The following is a 27,297-nucleotide window of genomic DNA, read 5'->3' as shown; positions in this document are numbered from 1 at the left end:
AACACACACAAAATGATGGAGGAATCCGAACAACACACACAAAATACTGGAAATACGTAAAACACACACAAAATGCTGGAGGAAAATGAACAACACACACAAAATGCTGGAGGAATCCGAACAACACACACAAAGTGCTGGAAATCCGAACAAGGCACAGAAAATGCTCCAGGAATCCAAACAACACACACGAAATGCTGGGAATCCAAACAACACACAAACTGCTGGGAATAAAAACAACACACAAAGTGCTGGAGGAATCCGAACACAACACACAAAATGCTGGAGGAATCTGAACAACTCATACTAAATGCTGGAAGTCCGAACAACACACACAAAATGCCAGAGGAATCTCAAAAATACACACAAAATGCTGGAGGAATCCGAACAACACACACAAAATGCTGGAAGAATCACAAGAACACACACAAACTGCTGGAGGAATCCGAACAACACACACAAAATGCTGGAGGCATCCGAACAACACACACAAAATGCAAGCGGAATCCGAACAATACACACAAAATGCTGGAGGAATCTGAACAACACACAGAATATGCTGCAGGAATCCGAACAACATACAGAAAATATTGGAAATCTGAACAACACACACAAAATGCTGGAGGAATCCAAACAACTTCAACAAATTGCTGGAGGAATCCGAACAACTCATACAAATTGCCGGAAATCCCAACAGCACACACAAAATGCCAGAGGAATCCCAACAATACACACAAAATGCTGGAGGAATCCGAACAACACAAACAAAATGCTGGTGGAATCCCAAGAACGCACACAAAATGCTGGAGGAATCCGAACAACACACACAAACTGCTGGAGGAATCTGAAGCACTCACACAAAATGCCAGAAGAATCTGAACAATACACACAAAATGCAGGAGGAATCCGAACAACACACACAAAATGCTGGAGCAATCCGAACAACACACAAAAAATGCTGGAAATCCGAACAAGACACAGAAAATGCTACAGGAATCCAAACAACACACACAAAATGCTGGGAATCCGAACAACACACAAACTGCTGGGAATAAAAACAACACACAAAGTGCTGGAGGAATCCGAACACAACACACAAAATGCTGGAGGAATCCGAACAAATCATACAAAATACTGGAAATCCGAACAACACACACAAAATACAGGAGGAAAATGAACAACACACACAAAATGCTGGAGGAATCTGAACAACACACAGAAAATACTGGAGGAATCCGAACAACATACACAAGAGGCTGGGAATCCGAACAGCACACAAAAAATGCTGGAATTCTGAACAGACAGAAAATGTTGGAAATCCGAACAACATACAAAAAATGCTGGAAATCCGAACAACACACACAAAATGCTGAGAATCCGAACAACACACAAAATGATGTGAATCCGAACTACACACACAAAATGCTGGAGCAATCCGAACAACACACACTAAATGCTGGTAATCTGAACAACACATACAGACTGCTGGAAATTCCAACAACACACACAACACGCTGGGAATCCGAACAACACACACAAAATGCTGGGAATCCGAACTACGCACTCAGAATGCTGAAGGAATACGAACAACACACACAAAATGCTCGGAATCCGAACAGCACACATAAATTGCTGGAAATCCCAACAACACACAGAAAATGCTGGAAATCCAAACAACACACACAAAATGCTGGGAAACGGAACCACACAGATAATGCTAGGAATCCGAACTACACACACAGAATTCTGGGAATCAGAACATCACACACAAACTGCTGCAGGAATCTGAACAACACACACAAAATGCTGGAGGAATCCGAACAACACACAAAAAATGCTGGGAATCCGAACGACATACACAAAATGCTGGAAACACGAACAACACAGACAAAATGCTGGAAATTCAAACAACACACACAACATGCTGGAAATCCGAACAACACACACAAATTGCTGGAAGAATCCCAAGAACACACACAACATGCTGGGAATCCGAACAACATACAAACTGCTGGGAATAAAAACAACACACAAAGTGCTAGAGGAATCCGAACACTACACACAAAATGCTGGAGGAAACCGAACAACACGCAGAAAAAGATGGAAAACCGTACAACACACACAAAATGCTGGAAATCCGAACAACATACAGAAAATGCACGATGAATCTGATCAAAACACACAAAATGCTGGGAATCCGAACAAAAGACACAAGATGATGGAGGAATCCGAACAACACACACGAAATGCTGGAGGAATCCCAAGAAAACACACAAAATGCAGGGATCCGAACAACACACAAACTGCTGGGAATAAAAACAACACTCAAAGTGCTGGAGGAATCCGAACAACACACAGACAATGCTGGAAATCCGAACAACACACAGAAAATGAACGATGAATCCGATCAAAACACAAAAAATGCTGGAAAACCTAACAACAGACACAAAATGCTGGAAATCCGAACAACACACACAAAATGTAGGAGGAATCTGAACAACAAGCATAAAATGCTGGGACTCCGAACAACACACACAAAATACTGGACAAATCCAAACAACACTCACAAAATGCAGGAGAAATCCGAACAACACACACAAAATACTGGACAAATCCAAACAACACTCACAAAATGCAGGAGAAATCCGAACAACACACACAAAATGCAGGAAATCCAAACAACACACAGAAAATGATGGAAATCCGAAAAACAAACACAAAATGCTGGAAATCTGAACAACAGACACAAAATGATGGAAGAATCCCAAGAACACAGACAAAATGCTGAAGGAATCCGAACAATTCACAGGAAATGATTGAGGAATCCGAACACCACACACAGAGTGCTGCGAATCCAAACAACACACACAAAATGCCAGAAGAATCCGAAAAATACACACAAAATGCTGGAGGAATCCGAACCATACACACAAAAAGCTGGAGGACTCCCAAGAACATACACAAACTGCTGGAGGAATCCGAACAGCACACACAAAATGTTGGAAATCTCAACAGCACACACAAAATGCTGGAGGGAAATGAACAACACATAGAAAATGCTGGAGAAATCCGAAAAACTCATACAAAATGCCGGAAATCCGAACACCACACACAAAATGCCAGAGGAATCCGAAAAATACACACAAAATGCTGGAGGTATCCAAACAACACAGACAAAATGCTGGTGGAATCCCAAGAACACACACAAAATGCTGGAGGATTCCGAACAACACACACAAAATGCTGGAGGAATCTGAACCACACACAAAAAATGCCAGAGGAATCCGAACAATGCACACAAAATGCCGGAGGAATCCGAACTATACACACAAAATGCTGGAAGAATCCCAAGAACACACACAAACTGCTGGAGGAATCCGAACAACACACACAAAGTTTTGGAAATCCGAACAGCACACACAAAATGCGGGAAGAAAATGAACAACACTCACAAAATGCTGGAGGAATCCAAACAACACACACAAGATGTTGGAGGAATCCGAACAACAGACACAAAATGCCGGAGGAATCCGAACAACACACACAAAATGCCGGAGGAATCCGAACAACACACACAAAATACTGGAAATCCAAACAAGACACAGAAAATGCTCCAGGAATCCAAACAACACGCAAAATGCTGAGAATCCGTAAAACACACACAAAATGCCGGAAATCCGAAAAACACACACAAAATGCAGGAGGAATCCCAAGAACACACACAAAATGCTGGGAATCCGAACAACACACACAGAGTGCTGGAAATGCGAATAATACACACAAAATACTGGAGGAATCCGAACAACACACACAAAATGCTGGAATTCCGAACAACACACACAAAATGCCAGAGGAATCCGTACAATACACACAAAATGCTGGAGGAATCCGAACAACAAACACAAAATGCCGGAAATCAGAACAAAAAACACAAAGTGCAGGAGGAATCCGAACAGCACACACAAAATGCTAGAAGAATCCAAACAACACTAATAAAATGCAGGAGGAATCCGAACAACCCACATGAAATGCTGGAAATCGGAACAACACACAGAAAATGATGGAAATCCGAACAACACACACAAAATGCTGGAAATCTGAACAACATACAGAAAATGCTCGATATATCCGAAAAAAATACACAAAATGTTGCGAATCTGAACAACACACACAAAGTGCTGGAAATGTGTACAACACACACAGAATACTTGAAATCTGTAAAACACACCCAGACTGCTGGAGGAATCAGAAGAACACAAACAAAGTGCTTGAGGACTCTGAACAACATACACAAAATGCTGGAAATCCGAACAGCTCAAGCACAATGCCAGAGGAATCCGAACAATACACAGGAAATGCTGGAGGAATCCGAACAATACACACAAAATGCAGGAGGAATCCGAACAACACTCAGAAAATGATGGAAATCCCAACAACACACACAAATGCTGGAAATCCGAACAACGTACAGAAAATGCTCAATGAATCCGATCAAAACACACAAAATGCTGCGAATCTGAACAGCAAACACAAAATGCTGGTGGAATCCCAAGAACACACGCAAACTGCTGGAGGAATCCGAACAACACACACAAAATGCTGGAGGAATCCGAACAACACACACACAAAATGCTGGAAATCCGAACAACACACACAAAATACTGGAAATGCGAATAACACACACAAAATGCTGGAGGAATCTGAACAACACACAGAATATGCTGCAGGAATCCGAACAACACACAGAAAATGTTGGAAATCTGAACAGCACACACAAAATGCTGGAGGAATCCGAAATACTCATACAAAATGCCGGAAATCTGAACAGCACACACAAAATGCCAGAGGAATCCAAAAAATACACACAAAATACTGGAGGTATCCAAACAACACAGACAAAATGCTGGTGGAATCCCAAGAACACACACAAAATGCTGGAGGATTCCGAACAACACACACAAAATGCTGGAGGAATCTGAACCACACACACAAAATGCCAGAGGAATCCGTAGAACACACCCAAAATGCTGGAAATCCGAACAACATACAAACTGCTGGGATTAAAAACAACACACAAAGTGCTAGAGGAATCCGAACACTACACACAAAATGCTGGAGGAATCCGAACAACACACAGAAAAAGACGGAAAACCGAACAACACACACAATATGCTGGAAATCCGAACAACATACAGAAAATGCACGATGAATCCGATCAAAACGCGTAAAATGCTGGGAATCCGAACAACAGACACAAGATGATGGAGGAATCCGAACAACACACACGAAATGCTGGAGGAATCCCAAGAACACACACAAAATGCAGGGAATCAGAACAAGACACAAACTGCTGGGAATAAAAACAACACACAAAGTGCTGGAGGAATCCGAAGACTACACACAAAATGCTGGAGTAATCCGAACAACACACAGAAAATGCTGGAAATCCGAACAACTTACAGAAAATGCACGATGAATCCGATCAAAACACACAAAATGCTGGAAAACCGAACAACAGACACAAAATGCAGGAAATCCGAACAACACACAGAATATGATGGAAATTCGAACAACAAACACAAAATGCTGGAAATCTGAACAACGTACTGAAAATGCTCGATGATTCCGATCAAAATACAGAAAATGCTGCGAATCTGAACAACACACATAAAATGCTGGGAATCCGAACAACAGACACAAAATGATGGAGGAATCCAAACAACACACACAAAATGCTGGAAGAATCCCAAGAACACACACAAAATGCTGGAGGAATCTGAAGAACACACACAAAATGCTGGAGGAATCCGAACACCACACACAAACTGCTGCGAATCCAAACAACACACACAACATGCTGGAAATCCGAACAACACACACAAAATTTAATAGGAATCTGAACAACACACACAAAATACTGGAAATGTGAACAACACACACAAAATGCCAGAGGAATCCGAACAATACACACAAAAACCTGGAGAATTCCGAACAACACACACAAAATGCTGCAGGACTCCCAAGAACACACACAAACTGCTGGAGGAATCCAAACAGCACACACAAAATGCTGGAGGAATCCGAACACCACACACAATCTGCTGCAAATCCAAACAACACACACAAAATGCTGGAAATCTGAACAACACACACAAAATGCTGGAGGAATCCCAAGAACACACACAAACTGCTAGAGGAATCCAAACAGCACACACAAAATGCTGGAGGAATCCGAACACCACACACAATCTGCTGCAAATCCAAACAACACACACAAAATGCTGGAAATCTGAACAACACACACAAAATGCTGGAGGAATCCCAAGAACACACACAAACTGCTAGAGGAATCCGAACAACACACACAAAATGCTGGAGGCATCCGAAATACACACACAAAATGCCAGTGGAATCCGAATAATACACACAAAATTCTGGAGGAATCCGATCAACACACACAAACTGCTGGAGGAATCCGAACAACACACACAAAATGCTCGAGGAATCCGAACAACACACACACAAAATGCTGGAAATCCGAACAACACACACAAAATGCAATACAATCCAACCAACACACACAAAATACTGGAAATGCGAACAACACACAAAATGCTGGAGGAATCTGAACAACACACAGAATATGCTGGATGAATCCGAACAGCTCACAGAATATGCTGGATGAATCCGAACAGCACACAGAAAATGTTGGAAATCTGAACAACACACACAAAATGCTGGAGGAATCCAAACAACTCATACAAAATGACGGAAATCTGAACAGCACACACAAAATGCCAGAGGAATCTGAAAAATACACACAAAATGCTGGAGGTATCCGAACAACACAAACAAAATGCTGGTGGAATCCCAAGAACACACACAAAATGCTGGAGGAATCCAAACAACACACACAAAATGCTGGAGGAGTCCGAACTACACACACAAAATGCTGGAAGAATCCCAAGAACACACACAAACTGCTGGAGGAATCCGAACAACACACACAAAATGCAGGAAGAAAATGAACAACACACACAAAATGCTGGAGGAATCCAAACAACACACACAAAATGTTGGAGGAATCCGAACAACAGACACAAAATGCCGGAGGAATCTGAACAGCACACACAAAATGCTGGAAATCTGCACAACAAACACAAAATGCTGGAAAACCGAACAAGACACAGAAAATGCTCCAGGAATCCAAACAACATACAAAATGCTGAGAATCCAAAAAACACACAAACTGCTGGGAATAAAAACATCACACAAAGTGCTGGAGGAATCCAAACACTACAGACAAAATGGTGGAGGAATCCGAACAACACACACAAAATGCTGGAAATCCGAACAACATACACAAAATACCAGAGGAATACGAAGAATACACACAAAATGCTTGAGGAATCCGAACAACACACACAAAATGCTGGAAATCCGAACAACACACACAAATGCTGGAGGAATCCGAACAACACACACAAAATGCCGGAAATCTGAACAGCACACACAAAATGCCAGAGGAATCCGAAAAATACACACAAAATGCTGGAGGAATCCGAACAACACACACAAAATGATGGAAGTCCGAAAAACACACACAAAGTGCTGGATGTGTACAACACACACAGAATACTTGAAATCTGTATAACACACCCAGACTGCAGGAGGAAACAGAAAAACACAAACAAAGTGCTTGAGGACTCTGAACAACATACACAAAATGCTGGAAATCCGAACAGCTCAAACACAATGCCAGAGGAATCCGAACAATACACACAAAATGCTGGAGGAATCCGAACAACACTCAGAAAATGATGGAAATCCCAACAACACACACAAATGCTGGAAATCCGAACAACGTACAGAAAATGCTCAATGAATCCGATCAAAACACACAAAATGCTGCGAATCTGAACAAAAAACACAAAATGCTGGTGGAATCCCAAGAACACACACAAACTGCTGGAGGAATCCGAACAACACACACAAAATGCTGGAGGAATCCGAAAAACTCATACAAAATGCCGGAAATCCGAACAGCACACACAAAATGCCAGAGGAATCCAAAAACTACACACAAAATGCTGGAGGTATCGAAACAACACAGACAAAATGCTGGTGGAATCCCAAGAACACACACAAAATGCTGGAGGATTCCGAACAACACACACAAAATGCTGGAGGAATCGGAACCACACACACAAAATGCCAGAGGAATCCGAACAATACACAGGAAATGCTGGAGGCATCCGAACAATACGCACAAAATGCTGGAGGAATCCGAACAACACACACGAAATGCTGGAGGAATCGGTAGAACACACCCAAAATGCTGGAAATACGAACAACATACAAACTGCTGGGATTAAAAACAACACACAAAGTGCTAGAGGAATCCGAACACTACACACAAAATGCTGGAGGAATCCGAACAACACACAGAAAAAGACGGAAAACCGAACAACACACACAATATGCTGGAAATCCGAACAACATACAGAAAATGCACTATGAATCCGATCAAAACACGTAAAATGCTGGGAATCCGAACAACAGACACAAGATGATGGAGGAATCCGAACAACACACACGAAATGCTGGAGGAGTCCCAAGAACACACACAAAATGCAGGGAATCAGAACAAGACACAAACTGCTGGGAATAAAAACAACACACAAAGTGCTGGAGGAATCCGAAGACTACACACAAAATGCTGGAGTAATCCGAACAACACACAGAAAATGCTGGAAATCCGAACAACTTACAGAAAATGCACGATGAATCCGATCAAAACACACAAAATGCTGGAAAACCGAACAACAGACACAAAATGCTGGAAATCAGAACAACACACACAAAATGCAGGAGGAATCCGAACAACACACACAAAATGCAGGAAATCCGAACAACACACAGAATATGATGGAAATTCGAACAACAAACGCAAAATGCTGGAAATCTGAACAACGTACTGAAAATGCTCGATGATTCCGATCAAAATACAGAAAATGCTGCGAATCTGAACAACACACATAAAATGCTGGGAATCCGAACAACAGACACAAAATGATGGAGGAATCCAAATAACACACACAAAATGCTGGAAGAATCCGAACAACACACACAAAATGCTGGAGGCATCCGAAATACACACACAAAATGCCAGTGGAATCCGAATAATACACACAAAATTCTGGAGGAATCCGAACAACACACACAAAATGCTCGAGGAATCCGAACAACACACACACAAAATGCTGGAAATCCGAACAACACACACAAAATGCAATACAATCCAACCAACACACACAAAATACTGGAAATGCGAACAACACACAAAATGCTGGAGGAATCTGAACAGCACACAGAATATGCTGGATGAATCCGAACAGCACACAGAAAATGTTGGAAATCTGAACAACACACACAAAATGCTGGAGGAATCCAAACAACTCATACAAAATGCCGGAAATCTGAACAGCACACACAAAATGCCAGAGGAATCCGAAAAATACACACAAAATGCTGGAGGTATCTGAACAACACAAACAAAATGCTGGTGGAATCCCAAGAACACACACAAAATGCTGGAGGAATCCAAACAACACACACAAAATGCTGGAGGAGTCCGAACTACACACACAAAATGCTGGAAGAATCCCAAGAACACACACAAAATGCTGGAGGAATCCAAACAACACACACAAAATGTTGGAGGAATCCGAACAACAGACACAAGATGCCGGAGGAATCCAAACAACACACACAAAATGCTGGAAATCCGAACAAGACACAGAAAATGCTCCAGGAATCCAAACAACAAACAAAATGCTGAGAATCTGAAAAACACACAAACTGCTGGGAATAAAAACATCACACAAAGAGCTGGAGGAATCCAAACACTACAGACAAAATGCTGGAGGAATCTGAACAACACACAAAATACTGGAAATCCGAACAACACACACAAAATACCAGAGGAATCCGAACAATACACACAAAATGCTGGAGGAATCCGAACAACGCACACAAAATGCCGGAAATCCGAACAAAAAACACAAAGTGCAGGAGGAATCCGAGCAACACACACAAAATGCTGCAGGAATCCCAAGAAAAAACACAAACTGCTGGAGGAATCCGAACAACACACACAAAATGCTGGAGGAATCCGAACAACACACACAAAATGCTGGAAATCCGAACAAGGCACAGAAAATGCTCCAGCAATCCAAACAACACACACAAAATGCTGGGAATCCGAACAACGCACAAACTGCTGGGAATAAAAACAACAGACAAAGTGCTGGAGGAATCCGAACACAACACACAAAATCCTGGAGGAATCCGAACAACTCATACAAAATGCTGGAAATCCGAACAACACACACAAAATGCTGGAAGAGTTCCAAGAACAAACACAAACTGATGGAGGAATCCGAACAACACACACAAAATGCTGGAGGAATACGAACAACACACACAAAATGCTGGAGGAATCCGAACAAATCATACAAACTACTGGAAATCTGAACAACACACACAAAATGCTTGAGGAATCCAAAATACATCAACAAAATGCTGGAGGAATCAAAACAACTCATACAAAATGCCGGAAATCCGAACAACATACACAGAATGCTGGAATTCCGAACAACATACACAGAATGCTGGAAATCCGAACAACACACAGAAAATGCAGCAGGACTCTGAACAACGCACACAAAATGCTGGAGGAATCCGAACAGCACACACAAAATGCTGGAAATCCGAACAGCACACAGAAAATTCAATAGGAATCTGAACAACACACACAAAATACTGGAAAAGTGAACAACACACACAATATGCTGGAGGAATCCCAAGAACACACACAAACTGCTAAAGGGATCCAAACAACACACACAAAATGCTAGAGGAATCCGAACAACACACACAAAAAGATGGAAATCTCAACAACACAGACAAAATCACAGAGGAAACCGAACAACAGACACAAAACGCTGGAGGAATCCGAGCAACACACACAAAATGTCAGAGGAATCCAAACAATACACACAAAATGCTGGAAGAATCTGAACAACACACACAAAATGCTGCAGGAAACCCAAGAAAACACACAAACTGCTGGAGGAATACAAACAACACACACAAAATGCTGGAGGAATCCGAACAAAACATACAAAATGCTGGAATTCCAAAAACACACACAAAATGCTGGAGGAATCCGAACAACACACACAAAAAGCTGGAAATCTCAACAGCACAGACAAAATCCCGGAGGAAACCAAACAACACACACAAAATGCTGGAGAAATCCGAACAAAACACACGACATGCTGGAGGAATCCGAACAACACACACAAAATGCTGGAAATCCGAACAAGACACAGAAAATGCTGCAGGAATCCAAACAACACACACAAAATGCTGGGAATCCGAACAACACACAAAGGGCTGGAGGAATCCGAAAACAACTCACAAAATCCTGGAGGAATCCGAACAACTCATACAAAATGCTGGAAATCCGAACAACACACACAAAATGCTGGAAGAGTTCCAAGAACAAACACAAACTGATGGAGGAATCCGAACAACACACACAAAATGCTGGAGGTATCCGAACAACACACACAAAATGCTGGAAGGGTTCCAAGAACAAACACAAACTGATGGAGGAATCCGAACAACACACACAAAATGCTGGAGGAATCCAAACAACACAAACAAAACGCCAGAGTAATCCGAACAATACACACAAAATGCTGGAGGAATCCGAACAAATCATACAAAATACTGGAAATCCGAACAACACACACAAAATACTGAAGGAAAATGAACAACACACACAAAATGCTGGAGGAATCCGAAGAACACACACAAAATGCTGGAAAACCGAACAACACACACAAAATTCGAGAGGAATCCGAACAATACACACAAAATACTGGAGGAATCCGAACAACACACACAAAATGCTGGAGGACTCCCAAGAACACACACAAACTGCTGGAGGAATCCGAACAACACACACAAAATGCTGGAGGAATCCGAACACCACACACAAACTGCTGCGAATCCAAACAACACACACAACATGCTGGAAATCCGAACAACACACACAAAATGCTGGAGGTATCTGAACAACAAACAGAATATGCTGGGGGAATCCGAATAACACACACAAAATGCTGGAGGAATCCGAACAACACACACAAAATGCCAGAGGAATCCAAACAATACACACAAAATGCTGGTGGAATCTGAACAAATCATACAAAATACAGGAAATCCGAACAACACACACAAAATACTGGAGGAAAATAAATAACAAACAAAAAATGCTGGAGGAATCCGAACAACACACACAGAGTGCTGGAGGACTCACAAGAACACACACAAACTGCTGGAGGAATCCGAACAACACACACAAAATGCTGGAGGATTCCGCACACTACACACAAAATGCTGCGAATCCAAACAACACACACAAAATGCTGGAAATCCGAACAACACACACAAAATGCTGGAGGAATCCCAAGAACACACACAAACTGCTAGAGGAATCCAAACAACACACACAAAATGCTGGAGGAATCCGAACAACACACACAAAGTGCCGGAGGATTCCAAACAAAACACACAAAAAGCTGGAAATCTCAACAACACAGACAAAATCCCGGACGAAACCGAACAACACACACAAAATACTGGAGGAATCCAAACAACACACACAAAATGCTGGAGGTATCCGGACACCACACACAAAATGCAGGAGGAATCCAAACAATACACACAAAATGCTGGAAGAATCCGAACAACATACACAAAATGCTGCAGCAATCCCAAGAAAACACACAAACTGCTGGAGGAATCCGAACAACACACACAAAATGCTGGAAATCCGAAAAACACACACAAAATGCTGGAGGAAAATGAACAACACACACAAAATGCTGGAGGAATCCGAACAACACACACAATGTGCTAGAGGATTCCGAACAAAACACACAAAAAGCTGGAAATCTCAACACCACACACAAAATGCTGCAGGAATCCGAATAACATACACAAAATGCTGGAAAACCGAACAACACACACAAAATGTGAGAGGAATCCGAACAATACACACAAAATGCTGGAGGATTCCCAAGAACACACACAAACTGCTGGAAGAATCCGAACAACACACACAAAATGCTGGAGGATTCCGCACACTACACACAAAATGCTGCGAATCCAAACAACACACACAAAATGCTGGAAATCCAAACAACACACACAAAATGCTGGAGGAATCCCAAGAACACACAGAAACTGCTAGAGGAATCCAAACAACACACACAAAATGCTGGAGGAATCCGAACAACACACACAAAGTGCTGGAGGATTCCAAACAAAACACACAAAAAGCTGGAAATCTCAACAACACAGACAAAATCCCGGACGAAACCGAACAACACACACAAAATACTGGAGGAATCCGAACACCACACACAAACTGCTGCGGATCCAAACAACACACACAACATGTTGGAAATCCAAACAACACACACAAAATGCTGGAGGAATCACAAGAACACACACAAACTGCTAGAGGAATCCAAACAACACACACAAAATGCTGGAGGAATCCGAACAACACACACAAAGTGCTGGAGGATTCCAAACAAAACACACAAAAAGCTGGAAATCTCAACAACACAGACAAAATCCCGGACGAAACCGAACAACACACACAAACTACTGGAGGAATCCGAACACCACACACAAACTGCTGCGGATCCAAACAACACACACAACAAGTTGGAAATCAAAACAACACACACAAAATACTGGAAATGCGAACAACACACACAAAATGCTGGAGGTATCTGAACAACACACAGAATATGCTGAAGGAATCTGACCAACACACAGAAAATGTTAGAAATCTGAACAACGCACACAAGATGCTGGTGGAAACCAAACAACACACACAAAATGCTGGAGAAATCTCGAACAAAACACACGACGTGCGGGAGGAATCCGAACAACACACAAACTGCTGGGAATAAAAACAACACACAAAGTGCTGGAGGAATCCGAACAACACACACAAAATACTGGAGGAAAATGAACAACACACACAAAATGCTGGAGGAATCCGAACAACACACACAAAATGCTGGAAAACCGAACAACACACACAAAATGCGAGAGGAATCCGAACGATACACACAAAATACTGGAGGAATCCGAAAAACACACACAAAATGCTGGAGGACTCCTAAGAACACACAGAATATGCTGGAGGAATCCGAACAACACACACAAAATGCTGGAGGAATCCGAACACCACACACAAACTGCTGCGAATACAAACAACACACACAACATGCTGGAAATGAGAACAACACACACAAAATGCAATAAGAATCCAAACAACATACACAAAATACTGGAAATGCGAACAACACACACAAAATGCTGGAGGTATCTGAACAACACACAGAATATGCTGGAGGAATCCGAACAACACACAGAAAATGTTGGGAATCTGAACAACACACACAAAATGCTGGAGGAATCCAAAATACATCAACAAACTGCTGGAGCAATCAAAACAACTCATACAAAATGCCGGAAATCCGAACAACATACACAGAATGCTGGAAATCCGAACAACATACACAGAATGCTGGACATCCGAACACCACACAGAAAATGCTGCAGGACTCTGAACAACGCACACAAAATGCTGGAGGAATCCGAACAGCACACACAAAATGCTGGAAATCCGAACAGCACACACAAAATTCAATAGGAATCTGAACAACACACACAAAATACTGGAAATGTGAACAACACACACAAAATGCTGGAGGAATCCGAACAACACACACAAAATAATGGAAATCCGACCAACACACACAAAATCCTGGAAATCTGAACAACACACAGAAAATGCTCAAGGAGTCCGATCAAACCACACAAAATGCTGGGAATCCGAACAACGCACACAAAATACTGGAGGAATCCGAACAACACACACAAAATGCTGGAGGAATCCGAACAACATACACAAAATGCTGGAAAACCGAACAAAACACACAAAATGCAAGAGGAATCCGAACAATACACACAAAATACTGGAGGATTCCGAACAAAACACATAAAATGCTGGAGGACTCCCAAGAACACACACAAACTGCTGGAGGAATCTGAACAACACACACAAAATGCTGGAGGAATCCGAACACCACACACAAACTGGTGCGAATCGAAACCACACACAAAATGCTGGAAATCCGAACAACACACACAAAATGCTGGAGCAATCCGAGCAACACACACAAAATGCTGGAGCAATCCGAGCAACACACACAAAATGCCAGAGGAATCCAAACAATACACACAAAATGCTGGAAGAATCCGAACAACATACACAAAATGCTGCAGGAATCCCAAAAAAACACACAAACTGCTGGAGGAATCCGAACAACACACACAAAATGCTGGAGGAATCCGAACAACACACACAAAGTGCTAGAGGATTCCGAACAAAACACACAAAAAGCTGGAAATCTCAATAACACAGACAAAATCCCAGAGGAAACCGAACAACACACACAAAATGCTGGAGAAATCCGAACAAAACACACGACATGCTGGAGGAATCCGAACAACACACACAAAATGCTGGGTATCCGAACAACACACAAACTGCTGGGAATAAAAACAACACACAAAGTGCTGGAGGAATCCGAACACAACACACAAAATCCTGGAGGAATCCGAACAACTCATACAAAATGCTGGAAATCCAAACAACACACACAAAATGCTGGAGGAATCCCAAGAACACACACAAACTGCTAGAGGAATCCGAACAACACACAGAAAATGCTGGAGGCATCCGAACAACACATACAAAATGCCAGTGGAATCCGAATAATACACACAAAATTCTGGAGGAATCCGAACAGCACACACAAACTGCTGGAGGAATCCGAACAACACACACAAAATGCTGGAGGAATCCGAACAACACACACAAAGTGCTGGAGGATTCCAAACAAAACACACAAAAAGCTGGAAATCTCAACAACACAGACAAAATCCCGGACGAAACCGAACAACACACACAAAATACTGGAGGAATCCGAACACCACACACAAACTGCTGCGGATCCAAACAACACACACAACAAGTTGGAAATCCAAACAACACACACAAAATGCTGGAGGAATCCCAAGAACACACACAAACTGCTAGAGGAATCCAAACAACACACACAAAATGCTGGAGGAATCCAAACAATACACACAAAATGCTGGAAGAATCCGAACAACATACACAAAATGCTGCAGCAATCCCAAGAAAACACACAAACTGCTGGAGGAATCCGAACAACACACACAAAATGCTGGAAATCCGAAAAACACACACAAAATGCTGGAGGAAAATGAACAACACACACAAAATGCTGGAGGAATCCGAACAACACACACAAAATGCTGGAAATCCGAAAAACACACACAAAATGCTGGAGGAAAATGAACAACACACACAAAATGCTGGAGGAATCCGAACAACACACACAATGTGCTAGAGGATTCCGAACAAAACACACAAAAAGCTGGAAATCTCAACACCACACACAAAATGCTGCAGGAATCCGAACAACATACACAAAATACTGGAAAACCGAACAACACACACAAAATGTGAGAGGAATCCGAACAATACACACAAAATGCTGGAGGATTCCCAAGAACACACACAAACTGCTGGAAGAATCCGAACACCACACACAAACTGCTGCGGATCCAAACAACACACACAACAAGTTGGAAATCAAAACAACACACACAAAATACTGGAAATGCGAACAACACACACAAAATGCTGGAGGTATCTGAACAACACACAGAATATGCTGGAGGAATCTGACCAACACACAGAAAATGTTGGAAATCTGAACAACGCACACAAGATGCTGGTGGAAAACAAACAACACACACAAAATGCTGGAGAAATCTCGAACAAAACACACGACGTGCGGGAGGAATCCGAACAACACACAAACTGCTGGGAATAAAAACAACACACAAAGTGCTGGAGGAATCCGAACAACACACACAAAATACTGGAGGAAAATGAACAACACACACAAAATGCTGGAGGAATCCGAACAACACACACAAAATGCTGGAAAACCGAACAACACACACAAAATGCGAGAGGAATCCGAACGATACACACAAAATACTGGAGGAATCCGAAAAACACACACAAAATGCTGGAGGACTCCTAAGAACACACAGAATATGCTGGAGGAATCCGAACAACACACACAAAATGCTGGAGGAATCCGAACACCACACACAAACTGCTGCGAATCCAAACAACACACACAACATGCTGGAAATGAGAACAACACACACAAAATGCAATAAGAATCCAAACAACATACACAAAATACTGGAAATGCGAACAACACACACAAAATGCTGGAGGTATCTGAACAACACACAGAATATGCTGGAGGAATCCGAACAACACACAGAAAATGTTGGGAATCTGAACAACACACACAAAATGCTGGAGGAATCCAAAATACATCAACAAACTGCTGGAGCAATCAAAACAACTCATACAAAATGCCGGAAATCCGAACAACATACACAGAATGCTGGAAATCCGAACAACATACACAGAATGCTGGACATCCGAACACCACACAGAAAATGCTGCAGGACTCTGAACAACGCACACAAAATGATGGAGGAATCCGAACAGCACACACAAAATGCTGGAAATCCGAACAGCACACACAAAATTCAATAGGAATCTGAACAACACACACAAAATACTGGAAATGTGAACAACACACACAAAATGCTGGAGGAATCCGAACAACACACACAAAATAATGGAAATCCGACCAACACACACAAAATCCTGGAAATCTGAACAACACACAGAAAATGCTCAAGGAGTCCGATCAAACCACACAAAATGCTGGGAATCCGAACAACGCACACAAAATACTGGAGGAAAATGAAACAACACACACAAAATGCTGGAGGAATCCGAACAACACACACAAAATGCTGGAGGAATCCGAACAACATACACAAAATGCTGGAAAACCGAACAAAACACACAAAATGCAAGAGGAATCCGAACAATACACACAAAATACTGGAGGATTCCGAACAAAACACATAAAATGCTGGAGGACTCCCAAGAACACACACAAACTGCTGGAGGAATCTGAACAACACACACAAAATGCTGGAGGAATCCGAACACCACACACAAACTGGTGCGAATCGAAACCACACACAAAATGCTGGAAATCCGAACAACACACACAAAATGCTGGAGCAATCCGAGCAACACACACAAAATGCTGGAGCAATCCGAGCAACACACACAAAATGCCAGAGGAATCCAAACAATACACACAAAATGCTGGAAGAATCCGAACAGCACACACAAACTGCTGGAGGAATCCGAACAACACACACAAAATGCTGGAGGAATCCGAACAACACACACAAAGTGCTAGAGGATTCCGAACAAAACACACAAAAAGCTGGAAATCTCAATAACACAGACAAAATCCCAGAGGAAACCGAACAACACACACAAAATGCTGGAGAAATCCGAACAAAACACACGACATGCTGGAGGAATCCGAACAACACACACAAAATGCTGGGTATCCGAACAACACACAAACTGCTGGGAATAAAAACAACACACAAAGTGCCGGAGGAATCCGAACACAACACACAAAATCCTGGAGGAATCCGAACAACTCATACAAAATGCTGGAAATCCAAACAACACACACAAAATGCTGGAGGAATCCCAAGAACACACACAAACTGCTAGAGGAATCCGAACAACACACACAAAATGCTGGAGGCATCCGAACAACACATACAAAATGCCTGTGGAATCCGAATAATACACACAAAATTCTGGAGGAATCCGAACAGCACACACAAACTGCTGGAGGAATCCGAACAACACACACAAAATGCTCGAGGAATCCGAACAACACACACACAAAATGCTGGAAATCCGAACAACACACACAAAATGCAATAACAATCCAACCAACACACACTAAATACTGGAAATGCGAACAACACACAAAATGCTGGAGGAATCTGAACAACACACAGAATATGCTGGAGGAATCCAAACAGCACACAGAAAATGTTGGAAATCTGAACAACACACACAAAATGCTGGAGGTATCTGAACAACACACAGAATATGGTGGAGGAGTCCGAACAACACACAGAAAATTTTGGAAATCTGAACAACACACACAAAATGCTGGAGGAATCCAAACAACATCAATAAAATGCTGGAGGAATCAAAACAACTCATACAAAATGCCGGAAATCCGAACAACATACACAGAATGATGGCAATCCGAACAACATACACAGAATGCTGGAAATCCGAACAACATACACAGAATGCTGGAAATCCGAACAACATACACAGAATGCTGGAAATCCGAACAACATACACAGAATGCTGGAAATCTGAACACCACATAGAAAATGCTGCAGGACTCTGAACAACGCACACAAAATGCTGGAGGAATCCGAACAGCACACACAAAATGCTGGAAATCCGAACAACACACACAAAATGCAACAGGAATCTGAACAACACACACAAAATACTGGAGATGTGAACAACACACACAAAATGATGGAGAAAATGAACAACACACGCAAAATGCTGGAGGAATCCGAGCAACACACACAAAGTGCTGGAGGATTCCGAACAAAACACACAAAAAGCTGGAAATCTCAACAACACAGACAAAATCCCGGAGGAAACCAAACAACACACACGAAATGATGGAGAATTCCAAACAAAACACACAACATGCAGGAGGAATCCGAACAACACACACAAAATGCTGGAAATCCGAACAAGACACAGAAAATGCTCCAGGAATCCAAACAACACACACAAAATGCTGGGAATCCGAACAGCACACAAACTGCTGGGAATAAAAACAACACACAAAGTGCTGGAGGAATCCGAACACAACACACAAAATGCTGGAGAAATCCGAACAACTCATACAAAATGCTGGAATTCCGAACAACATACACAAAATGCCAGAGGAATCTCAACAATACACACAAAATGCTGGAAGAATTCCAAGAACACACACAAACTGCTGGAGGAAGCCGAACAACACACACAAAATGATTAAGGAAGCCGAACAACACACAAAAAATGCCAGATAAATCCGATCAATACACACAAAATGCTGGAGGAATCCGAACAAATCATACAAAGTACTGGAAATCCGAACAACACGCACAAAATACTGGAGGAAAATGAACAACACACACAAAATGCTGGAGGAATCCGAACAACACACACAAAATGCTGGAGGAATCCGAACAACATACACAAAATGTTGGAAAACCGAACAACACACACAAAATGCCAGAGGAATCCGAACAATACACACAAAATACTGGAGGAATCCGAACAACACACACAAAATACTGGAGGACTCCCAAGAACACACACAAACTGCTGGAGGAATCCGAACAACACACACAAAATGCTGGAAGAATCCGAACAACATAAACAGAATGCTGGAAATCCGAACAACACACAGAAAATGCTGCAGGACTCTGAACAACGCACACAAAATGCTGGAGGAATCTGAACAGCACACACAAAATGCTGGAAATCCGAACAGCACACACAAAATTCAATAGGAATCTGAACAACACACACAAAATACTGGAAATGTGAACAACACACACAAAATGCTGGAGAAAATGAACAACACACATAAAATGCTGCAGGAATCCGAACAACACACACAAAGTGCTGGAAAACCGAACAACACACACAAAATGCGAGAGGAATCCGAACAATACACACAAAATACTGTAGGAATCCGAACAACACACACAAAATGCTGGAGGACTCCCAAGAACACACACAAACTGCTGGAGGAATCCGAACAACACACACAAAATGCTGGAGGAATCCGAACACCACTCACAAACTGCTGCGATTACAAACAACACACACAATATGCTGGAAATCCGAACAACGCACACAAGCTGCAATAAGAATCCAAACAACATACACAAAATACTGGAAATGCGAACAACACACACAAAATGCTGGAGGAATCCAAATAACATCAACAAAATGCTGCAGGACTCTGAACAACGCACACAAAATGCTGGAGGAATCCGAACAACACACACAAAATGATGGAAATCCGAACAACACACACAAAATCCTGGAAATCTGAACAACACACAGAAAATGCTCAAGGAGTCTGATCAAAACACACAAAATGCTGGGATCCGAACAACTCCAACAAAATGCTGGAGGAATGCGAACAACACAAACAAAATTGCTGGGAATCCGAACAACACACACAAAACGCTGGACGAATCCAAACAACACACACAAAATGCTGGAGGAATCCGAACAACACACAGAAAATGATGGAAATCCGAACAACACACACAAAATGCTGGAAATCTGAACAACATACAGAAAATGCTCGATATATCCAAAAAAAATACACAAAATGCTGCGAATCTGAACAACACACACAAAATGCTGGGAATCCAAACAATACACACAAAATGCTGGAAGAATCCGAACAACACACACAAAATGCTGCAGGAATCCCAAGAAAACACACAAACTGCTGGAGGAATCCGAACAGCACACACAAAATGCTGGAGGAATCCGAACAACACACACAAAATGCTGGAAATACGTAAAACACACACAAAATGCTGGAGGAAAATGAACAACACACACAAAATGCTGGAGGAATCTGAACAACACACACAAAGTGCTAGGGGATTCCGAACAAAACACACAAAAAGCTGGAAATCTCAACAACACAGACAAAATCCCGGAGGAAACCGAACAACACACACAAAATGCTGGAGAACTCTGAACAAAACACACGACATGCTGGAGGAATCCGAACAACGCTCACAAAATGCTGGAAATCCGAACAAGACACAGAAAATGCTCCAGGACTCCAAACAACACACACAAAATGCTGGGAATCCGAACAACACACAGACCGCTGGGAATAAAAACAACACACAAACTGCTGGAGGAATCCGAACACAACACACAAAATCCTGGAAGAATCCGAACAACTCATACAAAATGCTGGAAATCTGAACAACACACACAAAATGCCAGAGGAATCTCAACAATACACACAAAATGCTGGAGGAATCCGAACCGCACACACAAGATGCTGGAGGAATCCGAACAACAAATACAAAATACTGGAGGAAAATGAACAACACACACAAAATGCTGGAGGAATCCGAAAAACACACACAAAATGCTGGAGGGATCCAAACAACATCAACAAACTGCTGGAGGAATCAAAACAACTCATATAAAATGCTGGAAATCCGAACAACATACACAGAATGCTGGAAATCCGAACACCACACAGAAAATGCTGCAGGACTCTGAACAACGCACACAAAATGCTGGAGGAATCCGAACAGCACACAGAAAATGCTGGAAATCCGAACAGCACACACAAAATTCAATAGGAATCTGAACAACACACACAAAATACTGGAAATGTGAACAACACACACAAAATGCTGGAGGAATCCGAACAACACACACAAAATGATGGAAATCCGACCAACACACACAAAATCCTGGAAAACTGAACAACACACAGAAAATGCTCAAGGAGTCCGATCAAACCACACAAAATGCTGGGAATCCGAACAACGCACACAAAATACTGGAGGAAAATGAAAAAACACACACAAAATGCTGGAGCAATCCGAACAACACAGACAAAATGCTGGAGGAATCCGAACAACATACACAAAATGCTGGAAAACCGAACAAAACACACAAAATGCAAGAGGAATCCGAACAATACTTACAAAATACTGGAGTATTCCGAACAACACACATAAAATGCTGGAGGACTCCCAAGAACACACACAAAATGCTGGAAATCCAAACAACACACACAAAATGCTGGAGCAATCTGAGCAACACACACAAAATGCTGGAGCAATCCGAGCAACACACACAAAATGCCAGAGGAATCCAAACAATACACACAAAATGCTGGAAGAATCCGAACAACATACACAAAATGCTGCAGGAATCCCAAAAAAACACACAAACTGCTGGAGGAATCCGAACAACACACACAAAATGCTGGAGGAATCCAAACAACACACACAAAATGCTGGAAATACGTAATACACACACAAAATGCTGGAGGAAAATGAACAACACACACAAAATGCTGGAGGAATCCGAACAACACACACAAAGTGCTAGAGGATTCCGAACAAAACACACAAAAAGCTGGAAATCTCAATAACACAGACAAAATTCCGGAGGAAACCGAACAACACACACAAAATGCTGGAGAAATCCGAACAAAACACATGACATGCTGGAGGAATCCGAACAACACACACAAAATGCTGGGTATCCGAACAACACACAAACTGCTGGGAATAAAAACAACACACAAAGTGCCGGAGGAATCCGAACACAACACACAAAATCCTGGAGGAATCCGAACAACTCATACAAAATGCTGGAAATTCGAACAACACACACAAAATGCTGGAGGAATCCCACGAACACAAACAAACTGCCAGAGGAATCCGAACAACACACACAAAATGCTGGAGGCAACCGAACAACACACACAAAATGCCAGTGGAATCCGAATAATACACACAAAATTCTGGAGGAATCCGAACAACACACACAAACTACTGGAGGAATCCGAACAACACACACAAAATGCTCGAGGAATCCGAACAACACACACACAAAATGCTGGAAATCCGAACAACACACACAAAATTCAATAACAATCCAACCAACACACACTAAATACTGGAAATGCGAACAACACACAAAATGCTGGAGGAATCAGAACAACACACAGAATATGCGAGAGGAATCCAAACAGCACACAGTAAATGTTGGAAATCTGAACAACACACACAAAATGCTGGAGGTATCTGAACAACACACAGAATATGGTGGAGGAGTCCGAACAACACACAGAAAATGTTGGAAATCTGAACAACACACACAAAATGCTGGAGGAATCCAAACAACATCAACAAAATGCTGGAGGAATCAAAACAACTCATACAAAATGCCGGAAATCCGAACAACATACACAGAATGATGGCAATCCGAACAACATACACAGAATGCTGGAAATCCGAACAACATACACAGAATGCTGGAAATCCGAACACCACATAGAAAATGCTGCAGGACTCTGAACAACGCACACAAAATGCTGGAGGAATCCGAACAGCACACACAAAATGCTGGAAAACCGAACAACACACACAAAATGCAACAGGAATCTGAACAACACACACAAAATACTGGAGATGTGAACAACACACACAAAATGCTGGAGAAAATGAACAACACACACAAAATGCTGGAGGAATCCGAGCAACACACACAAAGTGCTGGAGGATTCCGAACAAAACACACAAAAAGCTGGAAATCTCAACAACACAGACAAAATCCCGGAGGAAACCAAACAACACACACAAAATGCTGGAGAAATCCAAACAAAACACACAACATGCCGGAGGAATCCGAACAACACACACAAAATGCTGGAAATCCGAACAAGACACAGAAAATGCTCCAGGACTCTGAACAACGCACACAAAATGCTGCAGGAATCCGAACAGCACACACAAAGCGCTTGAGGATTCCGAACAACACACACAAAATGCTGGAAAACCGAACAACACACACAAAATGCGAGAGGAATCGGAACAATACACACAAAATACTGTAGGAATCCGAACAACACACACAAAATGCTGGAGGACTCCCAAGAACACACACAAACTCTGGAGGAATCCAAACAACACACACAAAATGCTGGAGGAATCCGAACACCACACACAAACTGCTGCGAATCCAAACTACACACACAACATGCTGGAAGAATCCCAAGAACACAGACAAAATGCTGAAGGAATCCGAACAACTCACAGGAAATGCTGGAAGAATCCGAACAACACACACAGAGTGCTGGAAATACAAACAATACACACAAATTGATGGAAGTTCAAACAACACACACAAAATGCTGGAGGAATCCGAACAATACACACAAAGCGCTTGAGGATTCCGAACAACACACACAAAATGCTGGAAAACCGAACAACACACACAAAATGCGAGAGGAATCCGAACAATACACACAAAATACTGTAGGAATCCGAACAACACACACAAAATGCTGGAGGACTCCCAAGAACACACACAAACTGCTGGAGGAATCCGAACAACACACACAAAATTCTGGAGGAATCCGAACACCACACACAAACTGCTGCGAATCCAAACAACACACACAACATGCTGGAAGAATCCCAAGAACACAGACAAAATGCTGAAGGAATCCGAACAACTCACAGGAAATGCTGGAAGAATCCGAACAACACACGCAGAGTGCTGGAAATACAAGCAATACACACAAATTGATGGAAGTCCAAACAACACACACAAAATGCTGGAGGAATCCGCACAACATACACAAAATGTTGGAAAACCGAACAACACACAGAAAATGCTGGAGGAATCCGAGCAACACACACAAAATGCTGGAAATCCGAACAAGACACAGAAAATGCTCCGGGAATCCAAACAACACACACAAAATGCTGGGAATCCGAACAGCACACAAACTGCTGGGAATAAAAACAACACACAAAGTGCTGGAGGAATCCGAACAACACACACAAAGTGCGGGAGGATTCCGAACAAAACACACAAAAAGCTGGAAATCTCAACAACACAGACAAAATCCCGGAGGAAACCAAACAACACACACGAAATGCTGGAGAAATCCAAACAAAACACACAACATGCAGGAGGAATCCGAACAACACACACAAAATGCTGGAAATCCGAACAAGACACAGAAAATGCTCCAGGAATCCAAACAACACACACAAAATGCTGGGAGTCCGAACAGCACACAAACTGCTGGGAATAAAAACAACACACAAAGTGCTGGAGCAATCTGAACAACTCATACAAAATGCTGGAATTCCGAACAACATACACAAAATGCCAGAGGAATCTCAACAATACACACAAAATGCTGGAAGAATTCCAAGAACACACACAAACTGCTGGAGGAAGCCGAACAACACACACAAAATGATGGAGGAATCCGAACAACACACACAAAATGCCAGATAAATCCGATCAATACACACAAAATGCTGGAGGAATCCGAACAACACACACAAAATGATGGAAATCCGAACAACACACACAAAATCCTGGAAATCTGAACAACACACAGAAAATGCTCAAGGAGTCTGATCAAAACACACAAAATGCTGGGATCCGAACAACTCCAACAAAATGCCTCAGGAATGCAAACAACACAAACAAAATGCTGGGAATCCGAACAGCACACAAACTGCTGGGAATAAAAACAACACACAAAGTGCTGGAGGAATCCGAACACAACACACAGAATGCTGGAGAAATCCGAACAACTCATACAAAATGCTGGAATTCCGAACAACATACACAAAATGCCAGAGGAATCTCAACAATACACACAAAATGCTGGAAGAATTCCAAGAACACAGACAAACTGCTGGAGGAAGCCGAACAACACAGACAAAATGCTGGAGGAATCCGAACAACACACACAAAATGCCAGATAAATCCGATCAATACACACAAAATGCTGGAGGAATCCGAACAAATCATACAAAGTACTGGAAATCCGAACAACACGCACAAAATACTGGAGGAAAATGAACAACACACACAAAATGCTGGAGGAATCCGAACAACACACACAAAACACTGGAGGAATCCGAACAACATACAGAAAATGTTGGAAAACCGAACAACACACACAAAATGCCAGAGGAATCCGAACAATACACACAAAATACTGGAGGAAATCGAACAACACACACAAAATACTGGAGGACTCCCAAGAACACACACAAACTGCTGGAGGAATCCGAACAACACACACAAAATGCTGGAGGAATCCGAACAACATACACAGAATGCTGTAAATCCGAACAACACACAGAAAATTCTGCAGGACTCTGAACAACGCACACAAAATGCTGCAGGAATCCGAACAGCACACACAAAGCGCTTGAGGATTCCGAACAACACACACAAAATGCGAGAGGAATCTGAACAACACACACAAAATGCTG

The sequence above is a fragment of the Mobula birostris genome, chromosome 19, assembly GCF_030028105.1.
Source record: "Mobula birostris isolate sMobBir1 chromosome 19, sMobBir1.hap1, whole genome shotgun sequence".
Classification (NCBI taxonomy): Eukaryota; Metazoa; Chordata; class Chondrichthyes; order Myliobatiformes; family Myliobatidae; genus Mobula; species Mobula birostris.
This window is presented reverse-complemented; position numbering follows the sequence as displayed.